Source organism: Tupaia chinensis, unplaced genomic scaffold (genome assembly GCF_000334495.1).
Source record: "Tupaia chinensis unplaced genomic scaffold, TupChi_1.0 Scaffold143602_1, whole genome shotgun sequence".
NCBI lineage: Eukaryota > Metazoa > Chordata > Mammalia > Scandentia > Tupaiidae > Tupaia > Tupaia belangeri.
Window position 1 is genome coordinate 3,179,680 of NW_006203448.1, and position 18,012 is coordinate 3,197,691.

General features: G+C 44.3%; 1 protein-coding gene and 1 non-coding gene across 2 annotated transcripts in view; both read right to left on the bottom strand.

Annotated features, from left to right (window-relative positions):
- The window catches only part of ABL1 (ABL proto-oncogene 1, non-receptor tyrosine kinase), a 157,954-nt gene that overhangs the window by 104,170 nt on the left and 35,772 nt on the right, over positions 1 to 18,012 (bottom strand). The gene's annotated exons all lie outside the window — the stretch shown is intronic.
- Positions 10,174 to 10,280, bottom strand: LOC114005273 (U6 spliceosomal RNA). Its single transcript, XR_003547152.1, has one exon. It is a non-coding gene; the product is annotated as a U6 spliceosomal RNA (small nuclear RNA).

Genomic DNA, 18,012 nt, shown 5'->3' on the forward strand with positions numbered 1-18,012 from the left:
GACCCTGGGACCCTTCACGCAGAGGCAGACCAAAAGCAGCTCTGATGAAGGCAAAAGAGCTAGAAGAGCTGTCATTCAGGAAATAAGTTGGAAGTTCAGACCCAGCCAAGAAAAGCACCTGATAAAGAAAAGGGCCAGCACATGGCATGTTGGTTAAGGCGCTGGACTCGCCCACATGGCCAACCTAGGTTTGAGTCCCAACCCGACAGCTTGTACATCACTCCAGGCTCATATGTGTGTGCTCCCCCGGGTGGTGGGGTGTGATTTCTCACTTTCTCCCCCTCTCTCTCTCTCATGTATATGCCCTGTGGCAAAAGCCTAATGCACAAATGAACAAAAAAACAAAGGAAACAATATCCGCAATTTCCATAAGTTGACATTCACTATGTCCAAGATACAACCCAGCATTACCCACCATAGAATCGAGAAATTGGAACACATTTTATAGCTCAGCTCCAAGTCTGACCTTCTAACCTGCTCATCAGCCAGTGCTGGAGTAGGCAAAGCAAAGCTTTTTTTTTTTTTTTTTAAAGTTTTGCTAGAGGGTGCACGTACTGGCCAGAGAGACAGAGAAAGAGAGAAGGAAAGTGAGAACTCATCCTCCAGGGAGAATGGCTGTGTCACAATCCCTTCTCCTCCAGGCTCCTTTCAGGATTTGTGGCACACATGCACACATGCCCAGTATGATTTTCAAGCCCCTGGGTCTGAGACTCGAGCCATACAGTTGGCCATGGAGGGTCCAGCGCCTTAACCGCCACGTCACCTGCTGGCCCAGAAGAGGTGAAGATTTTGAAGCAGCGATCGTAACTAGGCTCAATGAAGTACAATAAAACAGGTTCTCAACGAATGAAAATCTCAGCAAGGAAATAGGAACTCCGACTAGAGAAACAGCAACAGCAACAAAAATACATGTGGAAATTCTATAACTGAAAAAACGAGTTTTTGAAAGACCATTTTTAAAAATGATTACTCAGGAATGGACTGTGCAATGTAGAACACACCTGAGCATATTCGATGAGGCAACAGTCAGCAGAGTTTTCAAAGGGAAAATGTGGAGCACAGCTCAGCTCGGCCTGGGACAATTACCCTCGGCTACGAGGATCAATAGCAAGGGCGGCACCAGTCCAACGCCGGACGGGCAGGAACTGGGCAGCAGGCTTTGAGGAAGGCTGTGCGTCTGGCAGGGCCCTGGCTCGTGACAGTTCTTATCATCAGAGCTATTCTCTCGTGGCCTCCCCCAGCTCCACCAGTCAGGCCCTGACACAACTGACACGAGAGACAACATTCTGATTTTGATAACTTTCACACCTATCAAGAAATGAGTTGTGCAGCCAGCCAGTGGCATGGCGGTAACAGCAGCTGGATCTCACATGGCCAACTGTGTGGTTCAATTCCTAGACCCGGAGCTTGAAAAACACGCCAGGAACATGTGTGTGTTTATGTCTAAAATCCCCAGAGAAGAATGGAGAAGGGATTCAGGGACCCTCTCCCCCAGGGAGGGATGCTTTTTCACTTTCTCTCTCTCTCTCTGGCAAGCACACACACCCTACAGCAAATTAATTTTTTTGGAGAGGTTTTTTGTTTGTTTGTCTGTTTTGCTATAGAGCTCATGTGCTTGCCAGAAAGAGAGAGACAGAAAGCGAAAAATCACCCCCCAGAGGTGGGGGTGGCCACACTGCAATCCCTTCTCCTCTACTCTCCTCTTGGGATCTTCTTAGGCATGCACGCACATGCGCCTGGCGTGAGTTTAAGCCACTGGGTTGACTACGTGGGAGTCCAGCAAGGTAGCCATTATGCCAACTGCTGGTCCCAATTTTTTTTTTTTAAGAAAGAAAGAAATGAGTGCTGGGGCAGCCTGTATGTGGTGATTAAGGTGGCTGGATCCCACATAGCTGACAGCTGGGTTCAAGTCCCAGACCCAGTAGCTTGAGAAACATGCCGAAAAGAGTGCCCATGGCCTATGGGAAAAAGAAATTATATATATGGAAAGGCAAAGGAGCTAGAATAGGTACCGATTTGGGGGAAAAAAAATTGAAGGCTTACACTACCTGAATTCCAGATCCTATGAAGTCAGAGACAGTGTGGCCCTAGCACAAGAACAGACTGTCAATGGACCAGAACACGGCCCGTTCGTAGGCTCACATTCACATCAGTCTACATGTAGGCCCACGTATGGAACAGTCAGATGAAACCCCAAGCAGGGTCATCCAAGGATTTCTACACCAACACATACAATGGCTCAACTTCAAAAAACTTAAGACAGGAAAAAATCTTAAAAGCAGGGAGAGAAATATATCTCACCCACTAGAAAAAAATAATTAAAATGATAACTGATTCCCATCAAAACTACAGAGGTCACAAGAAAGTGGGACAACTTTTGGGACCAGCAGGTGGCGTGGTGGTTAAGGCACTGGACACTCCCACATGGCCGACCACAGTTTGAATCCTGGACCTGGTGGCTTGCTTTCTCACTTTCCTCTCTCTCTCTCTCTGTGTCTCTCTCTCTGGTCAAATAAAAAAAAAAAAAAAAAAGAATGAATAAATAAATAAATAAATAAATCTTTAGGGAAAAAAAAAAAACAAAGTGGGACAACTTTTCAAGGAAAGACCTGTCAATCCAGAACCCTATATACAGTAGAAAGACCCTTCAGGAACAAAGAGGAAATGAAGACATTCTCAGAGGATGGACACGAAGAGAATGTGCTGTCAGCAGATCTATACTAAGACAAATGGCCAGCTGGAGCTCTCTGAACAAGAAGAGAACCAGAGATGGGATCTTGGAACATCAGGATGGGAAAGCAACATGGTAAGTAAAACTACGGTTAAACACAGCAGACATCCCTTCTCTTGAGGTTTTAAATTATGCATGGGGGCTAGCAGATGGCCTAGTGGTTAAGGCACTGGATTTCCACATGGCCTACTGAGGTTCAAGTCCTGGACCAGGTGGCTTGCAACTCATGCTGGACACGTGTGTGTGTGCACGCACTCAAAATTCCGAGAGGAGACTGGAGGAGAAGGGATTGCAACATGGCCATCCCACCTGGGGGGGTGATTTCTTACTTTCTGTCTCTCTGTCTCCCTGGTGAGTACACACATCCTAAAGCAAAAAAACTCTCAAAAAAAATTATGCATGACTGATAAAGCAAAAATTCTATCACTGTCTCACATAGTTCTAAATGCAGAAGAAATATTTAAGACAATTGTATTATAAAAGGAGGAGGGTAAAAGTGTATAATGGGAGATCATTTTCTGTACCTTCATTCAAACTGGTAAAATGACAGGACCAGCAGATGGTGTAGTGGTTATGTTGCTCAACTGCCACATGGCTAACTGCAGTTCGAGTCCTGGACCCAGTGTCTTGAAACTCACGCCGGGCATGTGAACATGCATGCCCAAGATCCCAGGAGGAGAAGGGACTGCAGCGTGGCCATTCCCCCGCCGGAGGGCAATCTCTCACTTTTCTTCTCACTGTCTCTGTCTCTCTATATAGCAAGCACACACACGCTAAGGCAAAAACCTAAAAAGAAAACCAAAAACCTGGTAAACTGATCCTAACAGTTGACTGTCATAAGTTATAGAAGGTGTAATATCTGGAGAACCACTAAAAGAGCCATAAAAGACATGCATTAAAAAAAAAATGAGTGTGAGGCCAGCAGGTGGGTGTGACAGTTGGGGTGTTGGACTCCCATATGGCTGACCATGGTTCAAGTCCTGGACCTGGCAGCTTGCTTTCTCACTGTCTCTCTCTAGTCAAATTAAAAAGTAATAATAATGATGATGAATAAAGTTAAATATTCTTTAAGAAAAAAAAAGGAAAAAAAATTCATGAAGGCAGCCCATTACCCAGTAGTTAAGGGAGCCAGATTCCACATGGTCTACCACAGTTCAGATCCCAGCCCTGGTAGCTTAAAAATACACCAGGAGCGGGACCAGCAGTTAGCATAATGGCTATGTTGCTGGACTCCCACATAGTCGACCGTGGTTCGCATCCCGGACCAGGTGGCTTAAACTCATGCCAGGAGCGTGTGCATGCGTGCCCAAGATCCCGAGAGGAGAATGGAGGAGAAGGGATTGCGGCATGGCCATCCCCCCTGGGGGGTGATTTCTCGCTTTCTATCTCTCTGTCTCTCTCTTTCTCTGGCGAACACACGCGCCCTGCTGCAAAAAACTCTCAAAAAAAAAAAAACACCACCAGGAGCATGTGTGTGCATGCCCCAAAGGGATGAAGGAATGGAGGAGAGGGGACTGTGGTTTGATCATGCCCCACTGGGGGATGCTCTCTCCCCCTGCTCCTGTGGTCTCTCTATGGTAAGTATACATGCTTCTGGCAATCAAATTAAAAAATAATATATATTACTCAATATATTAGGTCTGAGTCTACCTTTTAATTTTTGGTTCTGTCTGCTCTTTCTATTTCACATTTCTGTTTTCTTTTCTCTTTTTTTTTTTTTTTTTTTGGGGGGGTTTTTCTTTTAGGACACACGCGACAGAGACAGAGAGACAGAAAGCGAGAAATCACCCCCCGGGGGGATGGCCACACCGCAATCCCTTCTCCTCCATTCTCCTCTTGGGATCTTAGGCACGCACGCACATGCACCCAACGTGAGTTTAAGCCATCAAGTCCGGGACTTGAACTGCGGTCGACTACATGGGAGTCCAGCGACATAGCCATTACGCCAACTGCTAGTCCCTCACATTTCTGTTTTCTTTTTCCTGCCTTCCTTTGAGTTACTTGAACTTTTTTTCCCCCCAATGAACTTTTACTATTATTTAAGTCATGATTCAGGGTCTAGGGTGGGGATCCCCATGTACCCAGGTCCCATTTTACCACGTGGGAGAAAGACAGAGGCAGTCAGTTCAGATCTTCCCAGAAAACGGGCCTCTGCCCGGCGATCATCCCCAGCTGAGACAAGGATGTGGAAGGCTGCAGGCGGAGGGACTTGGTCACAGGCCGGCACCATTCACACACAGAGACAGCACCCCCTGTAGCGGCCGTCGCCTTGCAACGGGGGAAGCCCAGGTAGCTCTGCCAGCAGTTCCTGCTCTGGTCTGGTTGGGGAAACAGCTGTCTTGTAGTTCCTGGTTTTGGTCCTGATGTCTTTCTGCCATGGTGCTAACTCCCAAAAACACTCCTCAGCAGCTCACAGTTCAATGTGACCTCAGTAATGACCTGAACTTTCTCTTTCCTTAACATTAAAAAAAAAAATTTTTTTTTAAGTTTTCTATAAGGCATGTGTGCTCACCAGAGAGAGGCAGAGAGAGGGAAATGAGAAAACAAGTTACTCAAGTCCAGGACTTGAACTGTTGTCAGCCTGAGTCCAGTGGTCTGACCATCACGCCACCTGCTGGACCCCTTGAACATTTTTTAGTACCATTCTGAATTCATTATTATCATAGAGAGGGGTGATATGTATATAGACATTGTTGTTTAATCACCTTAACTCTTCTATTCCCTCCTATTCTTAAAGAACCTATTGTTCTGGTGGGACCAGCAGGTGGCCTGGTGGTTAAGGTGCTAGTCATTCCCACATGGCCAACCATGGTTAGTCTAGGACCTGGTAGCTTGTTTTCTCACTTTCCCTCTCTCTCTCTTTCTGTGTGTGTCTCTCTCTGGTCAAATTAAAATAAGTGAATGAATAAATACAACTAAATGATTTTAATAAAAAGAACCTATTGTTCTGGGATCAGCAGATGGTGTAATGGTTACGTTGCTGAATGCTCACGGAATCACAACAGTTCGAGTCTGAGACCCTGCAGCTTAAACTCACACCAGTGCATGTTCACATGTGCCCCAAATCCTGAGAACAGAGGAGAAGGGGCTGCGGCATGATCATCCCCTCTGGGGGGCGATTTCTCACTTTCTGTCTCTCTGTTTCTCTCTGACTCTCCAGCGAGCGCACATACCCAATAGCAAAAACCTTTACACACACAAAAAAAAAAAAAAGAAAAAAAAAAGAAAAAAAGAACCTATTGTTCCAGGAGGCAGGTGGTGTGGCAGTTAAGGTTTGGACTCCCACACGGTTTGGGTCTCAGACCTGGCAGTTGGCTTTTCACTCTCCTTTTCTCCTCTCTGTCTCTCTCTGGTTCAACTGAATAATAATAATAATAATAATAATAATAACAAATTAAAGAAACAATTCCACACAAAAAACCTGTTGTTCTTAGGCCAGAAGAACAAATCCAAGAAAGATTCGGTGGGGAATCGTGAGGGCACAGGGCATCTCATTTCAGATAACACACCAGCAAAGTGCTATAGAATCTCTGAGATACAGAGAACACATGCTGGGAAAGGCTTCCCCTGCCCTTTGCTCTCAGTAGTGAAAGCAGCTTGGGATCATTTCAATTTGCTAAAGATTCTTAGATAATGTAGAGCCATATTTATATTTTGCTTGTATAAAAGTCTCCTGTTTCCTGTCACTTACTAACTTTTGGGTTTATTCCAACTACATAGAGACTTAAGACTGATTTAATAGGAATCTGTTACAGATCCATTGTAAGCAATAACTTTGCAAAAAACAGTAAAATATCTTTTGTAAGTTAGACAGTCACTATGATCCAGTGTCTTCTCTGCCTTTAACTTTTTAAAATAATTAAATATTTTAAAATTATTATTCTTTTTAAATTTGCTATAGGGCACAAGTGCTCACTAGAGAGAGAGAGAAAGAGAGAGAGAGAGAAATCAAGCTTCCAGGTGTGAGATTTGAACTGTCATCTGCCATGTGGGAATCTGGCACCTCAACCACCAGGCCACCTGCTGGCCCCTTCTCTGCCTTTTATTAATAATATCCAAAAAGCAAGGGCCAGCAGATGGTGTAATAGTTATGTCACTGGGTTCCCACATAGTCAATAGCAGTTCAAATCCCAGACCTAGTGACTTAGAACTCACACCATGCGCAAGTGTGTGCATGCCCAAATCTCTACAGGAGAAGAGATCGCAGTGTGGCCATTCCCACTGGGGGGTGATATCTTGCTTTCTGTCTCTCTGTCTCTCTCTCTCTCTTCAGTGAACGTGCATGCCCTACAGCAAAAACTGTCTAAAAAAACCCAAAAGTAATAATAAATGTCCCCAAAATAAATCTAATTAAACGCATCCTAGAAAGAAATGTCTGAAATACTCAAAGGCCAGGAAGCAAAGGGATGTGAGAATATCCGACAAACTCAACAGCATTACACACGAGGTCCATCATCCCAAGAAAGCGACTGTCGCGGCCAGGACAATGGCCCCGGGGGGAGGTCCTCGGGCGCCCCCCCAGGGCCTCCTTGAGCACTCTGGGTGCACATACATGGGCCCATAGTCACGGGCCCATGGTCAGGCCGCTGAAGATGGAAGTGGGCATGGCATGAAGATCCTGTTGGGAGTGCTACCCCCTCCCTCCTTTCTGCCTTCCTCTGTCCCTCTCTCTGTCACAGAAGAAATAAAATAAACTTAATAAAAGAGACTTCCACTTATTATAATTTGTTTTTCAGTAAGCAAATATTTCCTTTGTAATAAAAAACATCAACCAAAATGTGTTTGTCAGAATAAAAATTAAGAGGTAGGGACCAGCAGTTGGCGGAATGGCTATGTCGCTGGACTCCCAAGTAGTAGACCGTGGTTTGAGTCCCGGACCTGGTGGCTTAAACTCATGCCGAGCACATGTGCGTGTGTGCCCAAGATCCTGAGAGAAGAATGGAGGAGAGGGGATTTCGGCATGGCCATCCCCGCTGAGGGGTGATTTCTCACTTTCTGTCTCTGTCTTTCTGGCGAGCACACAGGCACCCCAAAAAAAAAAAAAAAAAAAAACCCTCTCAAAAAAAAAAAAGAGGTAATCATCTGCTTCCTACTGTTGTTTTGCAAGCTGTATCAGTTCTGATCTACTGAAGAAAACAAACTGAGGGAGGAAAAGGGAAAGAAACAATTTACTTTTTTTTTAATAACGTGCAAGCTCTTGCTGCAGCGTTTGCACTGAAGAACAGGCCCCAGTCCAGCTGGTGGCAGAGGCGTGGTGGTTAGGGTGGTTGGATCCCATATGGTCGACTATGTGGTTCGAGTCCTGGACCAGGCAGCTTGAAAAACACACCAGGCACCAGTGCATATGTGCCCAAAATCTCAAAAGGAGGGAGAAATGGAGGAGAAAGGATTGCACACACATCCCCTCTGGCAAACTAGAAAAGAGAGAGAAAGAGAGAGAGAAAGAAAGAACAAGTCTATGTTCTTGGCAACAGAGATTTGCACCTGGAATCACAAATGCAGTACCCCTGGGAACAGAAGAATATCCTGTCTTTCTATTTGGCAAAACATTCCCTTGTGGAAAATGCCTGGAATAATTGTCACACACATACAATAATGGTCTTGGCAACGAAGATTTAAATGTCAACCAGAAAGCTGTTGAACGTTTTGTATATAGTCCCCACCCAACACTTACTATGGCGTTAATGTGTGTACAGTGCTCAAAACAGTGACTGACATGGCAAAGTGTAACGTGTTTGCCGGTCTTTTCTAGAATTGCTTAGAATTACTATGTAAAAAAAAAAAAAAACAACAACAAACCAAACATGCATTCACTCAGTAAGTCCCCCTAAGCACCTACTGTGTGCCAGGTAAAGTGGTGTGTGCTGAGGTCTAATAAAGAAGGGCATGCTCCCTGCACTGAAGGAGCTGACAGTCCAGGCAGGAGAGACACTGATCACAGTGTTACATCCATGCGGAACTATGAGGTAAACTGGGGCCGGCAGGTGGTGTGCTGATCAAATTAAAAAAAAAACAATAATAACAAATGAAAGTAAATAAATATCTTTAAAGAGAGAGAGAGAGAGACCAGCAGTTAGCGTAATGGCTATGTTGCTGGACTCCCATAGTTGACCACGGTTCGAGTCCTGGACCCGGCGGCTTAAACTCACGTCGGGTGCGTGTGCGTGCGTGCCCAAGATCCTGAGAGGAGAATGGAGGAGGGAGAATGGAGGAGAAGGGATTGTGGCGCGGCCATCCCCCCAGGGGGTGATTTCTCGCTTTCAGTCTTTCTGTCTGTCTCTGTTTGTCTGGTGAGCGCACGCGCCCTATAGCAAAAACCTCTCAAAAAAAAAAAAGAGAGAGAGAGAGAGAGAGAGAAATTCTCCAGATATAAGACTAAATTCTCACGGGCCAACCCCTATAGCCTAAGAGGTTAAAGGAGTGGGATTCCATACGGCCAGCCACCATTTGAATCCTCACCCTAGCTTGAAAACATGCTGGGTGGATGTGTACGCATGCCCCGTACCCTGATGGGGTGGAGAAACGGAGAAGGGACTGCAGCCTCCGCACACCTCCCAGGAGGGGCTTCCTCCCTCTCTTGCTCACATGCTCTCCCTCGCTCTCTGGTGAACACATGTGTCCTATAGTAATCAAAAACAAGAAAGTCTAAATCCTATGAGATAATATAACAAAATGAAAGTTTATATAAAAAGTTCTTAATGAGTTACAAATGTCTTATAAATCCTTATTTTTAAAAGGTTCTCTCATAAAAAAAATTTAACAAAATAATGCGAATTTATTTTAGAAAGTGAGAGAGTACAGACTCAGCATCCCTCATCTGAAAACTCAAAATGCTAAATGCTCCAAAATATGAAACTTTAAGCTTGTTTATTTCTGAATGATAGAGAGTATACATGCACGGGAGCCAGCCAGCCAGGCAGTCAGACAGAAACGCGCTCGAAAGGAGCCCATCACGGCCCCTTCCCTTCTCTCCAGCCCTCTAACTCCTGAGGAGCTTGAGCAGCTGTGCACACCTGGCGTGTTTTCAAGCCTACCGGGAGATGCGAACCTGCGGTGGGCCACATGGCTTCCAGGACACTCGTGTTAGCGCTCTGATGCCAGGCCAAAAGTATATTTATTTATTTTTATTTATTTTTTTAAATTTTTTTCTTCTTTTTTTGGAGAGGTTTTTGCTATAGGGTGCATGTGCTCACCAGAAAGACAGAGAGAGACAGAATGTGAGAAATCACCCCCTGCAGGGATGGCCACGCCACAATCCCTTCTCCATTCTTCTCTTGGGATCTTGGGCACACACGCACACGCACCCAGCGTGAGTTTAAGCTGCTGGGTCCAGGACTTGAACCGCGGTCGACTACATGGGAGTCCAGCGACATAGCCATTACACTAATTGCTGGTCCCAACAGTATATTTATCTATTCCACAAGCCAGCGAGAAAGAGACAGAGAGAGAGGGACTGCTCCACGCATTTGTGGGTTACCCTTGCGCCAGGGTGATGCTCATGTTCTCTGTATCGTTCCAGTTTTAGCACATGTGCTGCTATAAGGAGCACAATCTGGAACTTTCTGAGTACCCACATGAGGCCATAAATGGAAAATTCTACACCTGACCTCATGTGATGGGTCACAGTTAAAATGCTACAATACAAAGACACTAGGTAAAATTACCTTCAGGCTATGTGTATGAGGTGCATGTGAGACATAAGAGACTTTCTTGTTAGACATGACTTCTATTTTCTTTCTTTCTTTTTTTAAGTTTTCCTATAGAATATGTGTGCTTGACACAGAGACAAAGAGGGGAAAAGTGAGAAATCACCCCCGTGGAAGACGGCCATGTCACAATCTCTCCTCCTCCGGTCACTTCTCTGGATTTGGGGTAGGCAGACACACACCTAGCTTGATTTTCAAGCCACTGGGTCTGGGACTCAAACCATGTAGTTGGCCATGCGGGAATCCAGCACCCTAATCTCCACATCACCTACTGTCCCAGGACTTCCATTTTTAAGATATCTCATTATATGTATGCAAATATTCCAAAATTTTGAAAAATCTGAAATCTGAAACACTCTGGTTCCATGTGTCTCAGATAAGGGATACTCAACTGTATTAATACCTCATTTTGGACTCCCATCCAATCTTTATCAAATTGAATACTGTGGTATCAAACCTAAAAAAGAAACTTACATCCCACTTAGTAAGTACACTGATTATTTAATTAGCCCAGCCTTGGCTTTTTTGTTAAGAATATTTGATAAATATTTACGAACTGAAAAATACTTATTATCTAAGTTATCTGTTTTTTCCATGAAGACTTCTAGACATCAAAGTCCCTTGAGGGGTGGCATATAATTAAGCAACCAGAGAACTTGGTCAGTTTTGCAAAATAAAGATATCACTAAAATTTTTAAGCTACTAAGTACAATAATCTGGACAGAACCTAATTCATAAATGCAGTAACTTAAAGCAGAATTTTCTAATTTGTCACACTCATACACTTACGATATCATTGGGAAAACACTTTCAAAAATAAGAGCAAAGGAACAGACTATTCTGAAACCATTTCCAGGAACAGGGTTTGTTTAAACAAAGTGCATTAAGTGAAACCAGCTGTATTAAGGGTCATGGCTGTCTGAAGCAGAATTCTAAAACCACCCACTTCACAGTATCAGGGTAATGACTCCTTCCTGGTGCTTGAAAGGAAACACTCATTCGCGGAGGAGCTATGGGACTTCATAGCAAGGAGGCCTTGACAGTGCACAGAAGGCCCAGCTGCAGTACAAGTGGGTGTACGGCCCCTGCAAGGCTGGAAGCCATGTGGCCCACCGCAGGTTTGGATCTCTCGGTGGTGCTCCCTGACAGTGTACAGAAGGCCCAGCTGCAGTACAAGTGGGTGCTCCTAAGCCAGGACCGAGTCACACCAAGTAGGCCAGCTGGCTCTATGCTTCCCCCACACATCAGACCAAGTGCTGAAGGAACACAAAGGCAGTCAGGACAAGTCAATTCCCTATTTGCTTTGCTCTTTTCTTTTTATTAAAGTACAAGAAAAGAGGGCCCTGAGGTCAGGAATAATCAGCATATTCTGCTAAAAGGTCTACCAGCAATCCTCTCACACAAAGTGATGACCAGAAAACTCCGTGAATTAAAAACCTGCTCAAGGAGAACTCTAAAACATGTACCTTTTTCACACCTAAAACTAACACAAATCTCAAGAAAGATGAACTTAAAAATGATAGCTAAGATTTTATTTAGAATAACTTTCCAGCTCCATGGTCTAATAGTTAAGAGAGCCCATCCCATTGACCAACCATGTGGTTCAAATCCAGCCCTGGCGGCTTGAAAAAAATATTGGGTCCATGTGTGGACGTGCCCCAAATTCCAACATGGCAGAGGAATGGGGATGAAGGAACTGGGGTGTGACCATGCCCCACTGAGGTGGTACTTCTCCCTCTCCCTCTCCCTCTCTCTCTGGTGAGTGCACACTCATACATTTTTTAACTTAAAACTAATTTTCCTTAACTTTATAGCCAAAGCACAAGTAAGCCCTCTTACTTGCTCCTCTGAGGACTTCCTAGTGGCAACATCTTAGTGGAGTCTACGACCAGTCAACAATGATCGCCAGCGGGGAAGTATCTCCACTATCGCCCAGCACAGCCAGCAGAAGTGCAATCAAAACAACGCAGCTGAGAAACACAACCACTGATCGTTTTATTTTGGAAACCAATTAGGGGACGATGAAGGGAGAAAAAACAGTGATTCATTTGATTTGATTAAATGTGGCCTTCAAACAATATGACAAGCTAGGAAATATGCATATTTCTACAGTCTAAGGTATCTTAAATTGGCCTTTAAAAAAAGATTTTTCCCAGGACCAGCAGGTGGGGTGGTGGTTAAGGCACTGGAATCCCACGTTGCTGGTCCTGGTTTGAGTCCTGGATCTGGCTGCTTGCTTTCTCACTTTCCCCTCTCTATTGCTCTCGCTCTCGCTCTCTCTCTGTCTCTCTCTGGTGAGGGCATGTACCCTATAGCAAATTTAAAGTAATAATAATGATAATATATAATTCTTTTTTAAAAAAATTCTTCCTGTGATTGTGAGCAAAACAAATAAAAAATGAACAAAATAAATCAACTTGCTCATAAAAGCAGTTTTTTGACCAAGACATATTCTGCTGGTTTTACAGATAGAAGACACAGTTTAAAAAAAAAGGACCTGAGACCTTGCAGCTTGCAGCATTTGCATCAACAAGGTAGCAATGAGTTATAATCCGATGCCGTCTATAGCGTGGTAGCCTTAGTTTGAAATTACACTCATTACCTGGGTTTATCTGCCTCTTCAAAATGTGTGCAAACCTCTGTACTAGCATTCAAGTCAGAGTGTGTAATTTGCAACACAGCTTGCATGGACTCCAGTTGCTTCTCAAAAAGTCTGAAACTTCTAAAATGTGTGGAGAGAATAATATCAGCAAATATCAAAGGTATAAAGAACATTCCAACTCTAGGAAAGCCTGATTAGTAAGGAAATGATCCACTACAAGTTCATGAGAGGGCCAGCCCATGGCCTGGTGGTTGAGGCAGCTGGATCCATAGCTGACAGCACAGCTTGAGTTCAGGTCCTGGAGGCTTGGGAATTATAGCGGGTGCATGTGCATGCATGCTCAAAATCCCCAGAGGAGAATAGAAAAGGGATTGTGGTGTGGCCATCCCCCAAGGGATGATTTCTCACATTCTCTCTCTCTCTCTCTGTCTCTCTGTCTCTCTGGCAAGTGCATGTACCCTATGGCAAAAACCTAAAAAAAAAAAAAAAAAAAAAGTCACTGCTCCTTACTAAGGTCTGTAAACCATTACTATGAGGAAGCAAGGTAGTATTAGTGCAGAGAGCATCTGAGAGGCCACAGAGAAGATAGGAGGTGCAGTCCCGGGGCTCTGCTACTTTCTAGCTTTACGACAACGGGCAGGTCGCTAGTCTGAGCACCACAGTCTTTTCCACACAGTAGAGATAATAGCTGCCATTTCATACGACATCAAATGAGGTGGTGTCACGTGATCAAATTTGCCAAGTGCAATGATGCAAACAGAAAGCACTCAACTCTCTCTTAACTACTCTATTCGGGCCAGCAGGTGACAATGGACATTAAAGTGGCTGGATCTCACCTGGCCAACTTTGTGGTTCAAGCCCCAGACCTGGAGGCTTGAAAATTATACCAGGCGTATGTGCATGAGTACTCAAAATCCCAAGAGGAGAATGAAGGACAAGGGACTGCAGCTTGGCCACCCCTGCTGGGGAGGAGGGGTAACTCTCACCTCTCTCTCTCAGGTGAGTGCACATACCCTATGGCAAATCGAAAGGGACAAATCCTACTCAACACTGTCCACGCATCTTAAACCCTCCTCTTCTCTCCTCCAGTTCAGAACTCCTGCCTTGTGCCATCCTGGGCCACGCAGCGAGCGGCAGAACTGAAAGACTATGAGGACCAACAGGGCAGGAGGCAGCTGATGGAAACACAACAGAAAAAGAAAACCATCAAGCAGTAAAATTAAAGCCACCCAGCAACCCTGCAGACACTGAGCGTTCTCCTGATGGACAGAGAGTCAAGGGTTCAGTCTGAGTCAGCCTAACTCCGAGGTAGGGGAAGGAAAACTGACATTGGCTGCAGGAAGCTTTCAGCAAGGTCCCAGAGGCTGAGGACAGTAGTGATGTGTCCTAGCAAAGACTGGGCCTTATCTCAAAGGGGAGCCCCAAGGCACCTCCACCTACTTCCCGGAAGGAAATGCTATTCTGTTTTTAACTTGGTTTCTTTCTCTCTTCTTGTCTGGTTGGAAGAAAAAATGATTTGGGTTTTAGTCCAGGCTTGTTTCTGAACAGTGTGATCTTTAGGCAAATTAACACATTTCATTGGGTCTATTTAAAGTCTTTTTAAATTTTAAACCTTCCTTTTTAGGATCATTTCCTGTCTTCCTGAGAATATCCTTTAGTGATGAGTTCTCAGTGGTGAATTCCCTTTGTCTTTATTTATCTAATGTCTTTATTTCATTCTCATTCTTGAAAAACAATTTTGTGGCTACACAATTCTAGGTTAATTGTTATTTTTAATGATTTTCTCTGCCTACTTTGAAAACATTATTCTACTGGGACCAGCAGTTAGTGTAATGGCTATGTCGCTGGACTCCCATGTAAGCGGTTCGAGTCCTGGACCCAGTGGCTTAAACTCATGCTGGGTGCGTGTGCATGCATACCCAGGATCCCGAGAGAAGAATGGAGGAGAGAGAACTGCAGTGTGGCCATCCCCTCTGGGGGAGTGATTTCTCGCTTTCTGTCTCTCTGTCTTTCTCTGTCTTTCTGGTGAGTGCATGTGCCCTATAGCAAAAACCTCTCCAAGAAAAAGAAAGAAAAAAAAAATAGTAAAAAATAAAATAAAATAAATAATTCCTTTAAAATATAAATAAATAAATAATAAATGACTCCACCTCTCCCTACAGGGAAAGGGGTCTGAAGGCCCAAGGAGATGTGCCTATCCAGAGCCCGACTACCTCCCCTCGGTATCCAGGACCCTGGAATTTGTACTTAAAAAGACCCAACTACATTCAGGCTTGCACAGACCCCTTCTCCAGGTTTACTAGAAAAGGTGAATGCTCCAGTAGTGTGGGCACTGGCCAGAGCTGGCACCTAGAGGCACGCTGTGAGGAATGTGAACACAGCCGAGATATGGAGGCACAAGTGTCTGCACACATGTGCATGAGGGTCCTCACAGGGTAGGATAAAGCTGGAGGTGGAAAGGGAAGAAAGTTAAGCTACAGACCAGGGCCTGGCACACTCCATGCTGCTACACCCCGGCATAAAACTCAGCTGGGGGGGGGGGCAGTAGATGGCATAACAGTTACGTCACTGGACTCCCACTCCCAAGTCTCGAACCCGGCAGCTTAAAACGCACACCTGGTGTCTGTGTGTGCGTGCTCAAAATCCCAGGAGGAGAATGGAGAAGGGATGTGGTGTGGCCGTTCCCCTCTGGGGGGTGATTTCTCGCTTTCTATCTCTCTGGTGAGTGCACATGCCTATAACAAAAATCTGTATTAAAAAAGAAAGAAAGAGAAAGCTCAGTGGAGTTTAAAAACTCTAAGTTTAAACCTACTCTTCTAGATTATTAAGAGCTATTCATCAAGGCAGAGGTATAGCTATATTGTATTTCACAGCTTGTTACATGTGTAACTTTTAAACACTTAGACATGGCCATGTACCTCCATTTACACTATTGTGACAGTCTCCACAAGTGATAGGGAAAGGCCCATTGCCCACTGGTTATGAAGTATCTGTTTCAACACTGTCTCTGTGCCATTTCCTATATCACCTTCTTTTGGACCTCCAATTAGACTTAAGTTGGACCTTCTCTCTAAATGTCTCTTAACTTCATATTTTCCATCTCTGTTTCTCTAAGCTTTATATTATTTCTTCAGATGTATCTTCTGGTTCACTAATTCTCTCTTCTCTTTATTTTTGTTCCTTTGTTCTTTTTTTTTTTTTTTTTTCAGCTGGAGGGCACATACACTTGCCAAAGAGAGACAGGAAGTAGGGTTGAGAAATCACAGCACAATCCCTTCTCCTCCACTCTCCTCTCAGGATTCTGGGTATATGTGCACACACATCTAGCATGTTTTTCGAGCTGCCAGGTGCAGGACTTGAATGCACAGCTGGCCATGTGGGATCCAGTGCCTTAACCACCATACCACCTGCAGACTCTCTTCTGCTATTTCTATTCTGATTTTTTTTAAAGAATTATTTTATTTAACTTTACTTATTAATTATTATCTTTAATAATAATTGAAAAGATGGGGTGGGGGGGGAAGAAGGGAGAAAGCAAGTCACCAGGTCCAGGACTTGAACTGTGGTCAGCCATGTGGGAATTCAATGCCTTTAGCCACCATGACACCTGCTGGCCCCTCTATTCTGATTTTTAACCCAGCCTTCAATTTTTTGATTTCAATAATCATGCTTCTTATTTCTGGACATTGTATTTGCTTAAAAAAAAAAAAGAATTATTTTATTTAACTTTATTAATTATATTTTTTAATTGTTTGATTAATTTTATTTATTCATTCATTTATTTTAATTTGACCAGAGAGATGCAGAGAGAGAGAGGAAGTGAGACTTGAACCATGGTCAGCCATGTGGGAGTGTCCAGTGCCTTAACCACCATGCCACCTGCTGGGCCCAACTTTATTAATTTTGATTTGACCAGAGAGGGACAGAACAAGAGAGCAAGAGAGAGAGGAAAAGTGAGAGGGACCAGCAGTTGGCATAATGGCTATGTCACTGGACTCCCACGTAGTTGACCGCAATTTGAATCCTGGACCTGGTGGCTTAAACTCACGCCAGGTGTGTGTGCATGCAAGACCTGATGAGGAAAATGGAGGGGAAGGAATTGCAGTGTGGCCATTCCCCCTTGGGGGGAGGGAGTGTGATTTATCTCTTTCTGTCTCTCTCTGTGTCTTTCTGGTGAGCACATGCACCCTATAGCAAAAAAAAAAAAAAAGGAACAAAAGCAAGCCACCAGGTCTGGGACTCAAACCATGGTTGGCCATGTGGGAGTCCAGCACCCTTAATCACCACACCACCTGCCGGCCCCTGCATGGTTGTTTTTGATGCTTCTTTTTCTTTATTCACATTTTCAAGTCCTTCTTTTATTTTCCTAAAAGTACTAAACTATCATATTGTATTGTCTATAGTTGGTATTTCCAAACCTGACATCAATAGAGGTCAGAGCTGGCTACTGTCCCCACTGACTCCTGCTTGTGATAACCTTGTTTCTTCATTGCAGGTGTGTGTGTCTCTTTCTTTGATGTGTTCACAATAGCTGGAAAGATCTATGGGAATTTTGTCCTTCTCCCATGAAGGAAATAAATAAATTTTTTAAATGGGTGGTCAAACTTAAGCCATGGCAGACATGGAAAACAGAAAAAATACACATTAGTATCTGCATTCATCAACTGCCTTGCTCTGTGAGGAACCTAAATTCTATCGTACCTACATAATTCTGCCGAGAGATAGGTAAAGAAACAACACACAGAGTTCTACTCCTACTTCAGATACAGAGAGATGCAAGAGGTCTCACTCCCACCCTATCAACAAAAAGCGAGGAAAACCGCAAAATCATAACTTTTCTTGAGCTAGTCAGAGATGAGGTCCTAAGACAAGCAGGAAGACTGAATCCTAGTGAGTGACAGATCCCTCCCAGGACAACAGTGTGACCAACAGGTGACCTCCACGGAGTGCAGGAGGGGAGGTGGCTGCCCTAA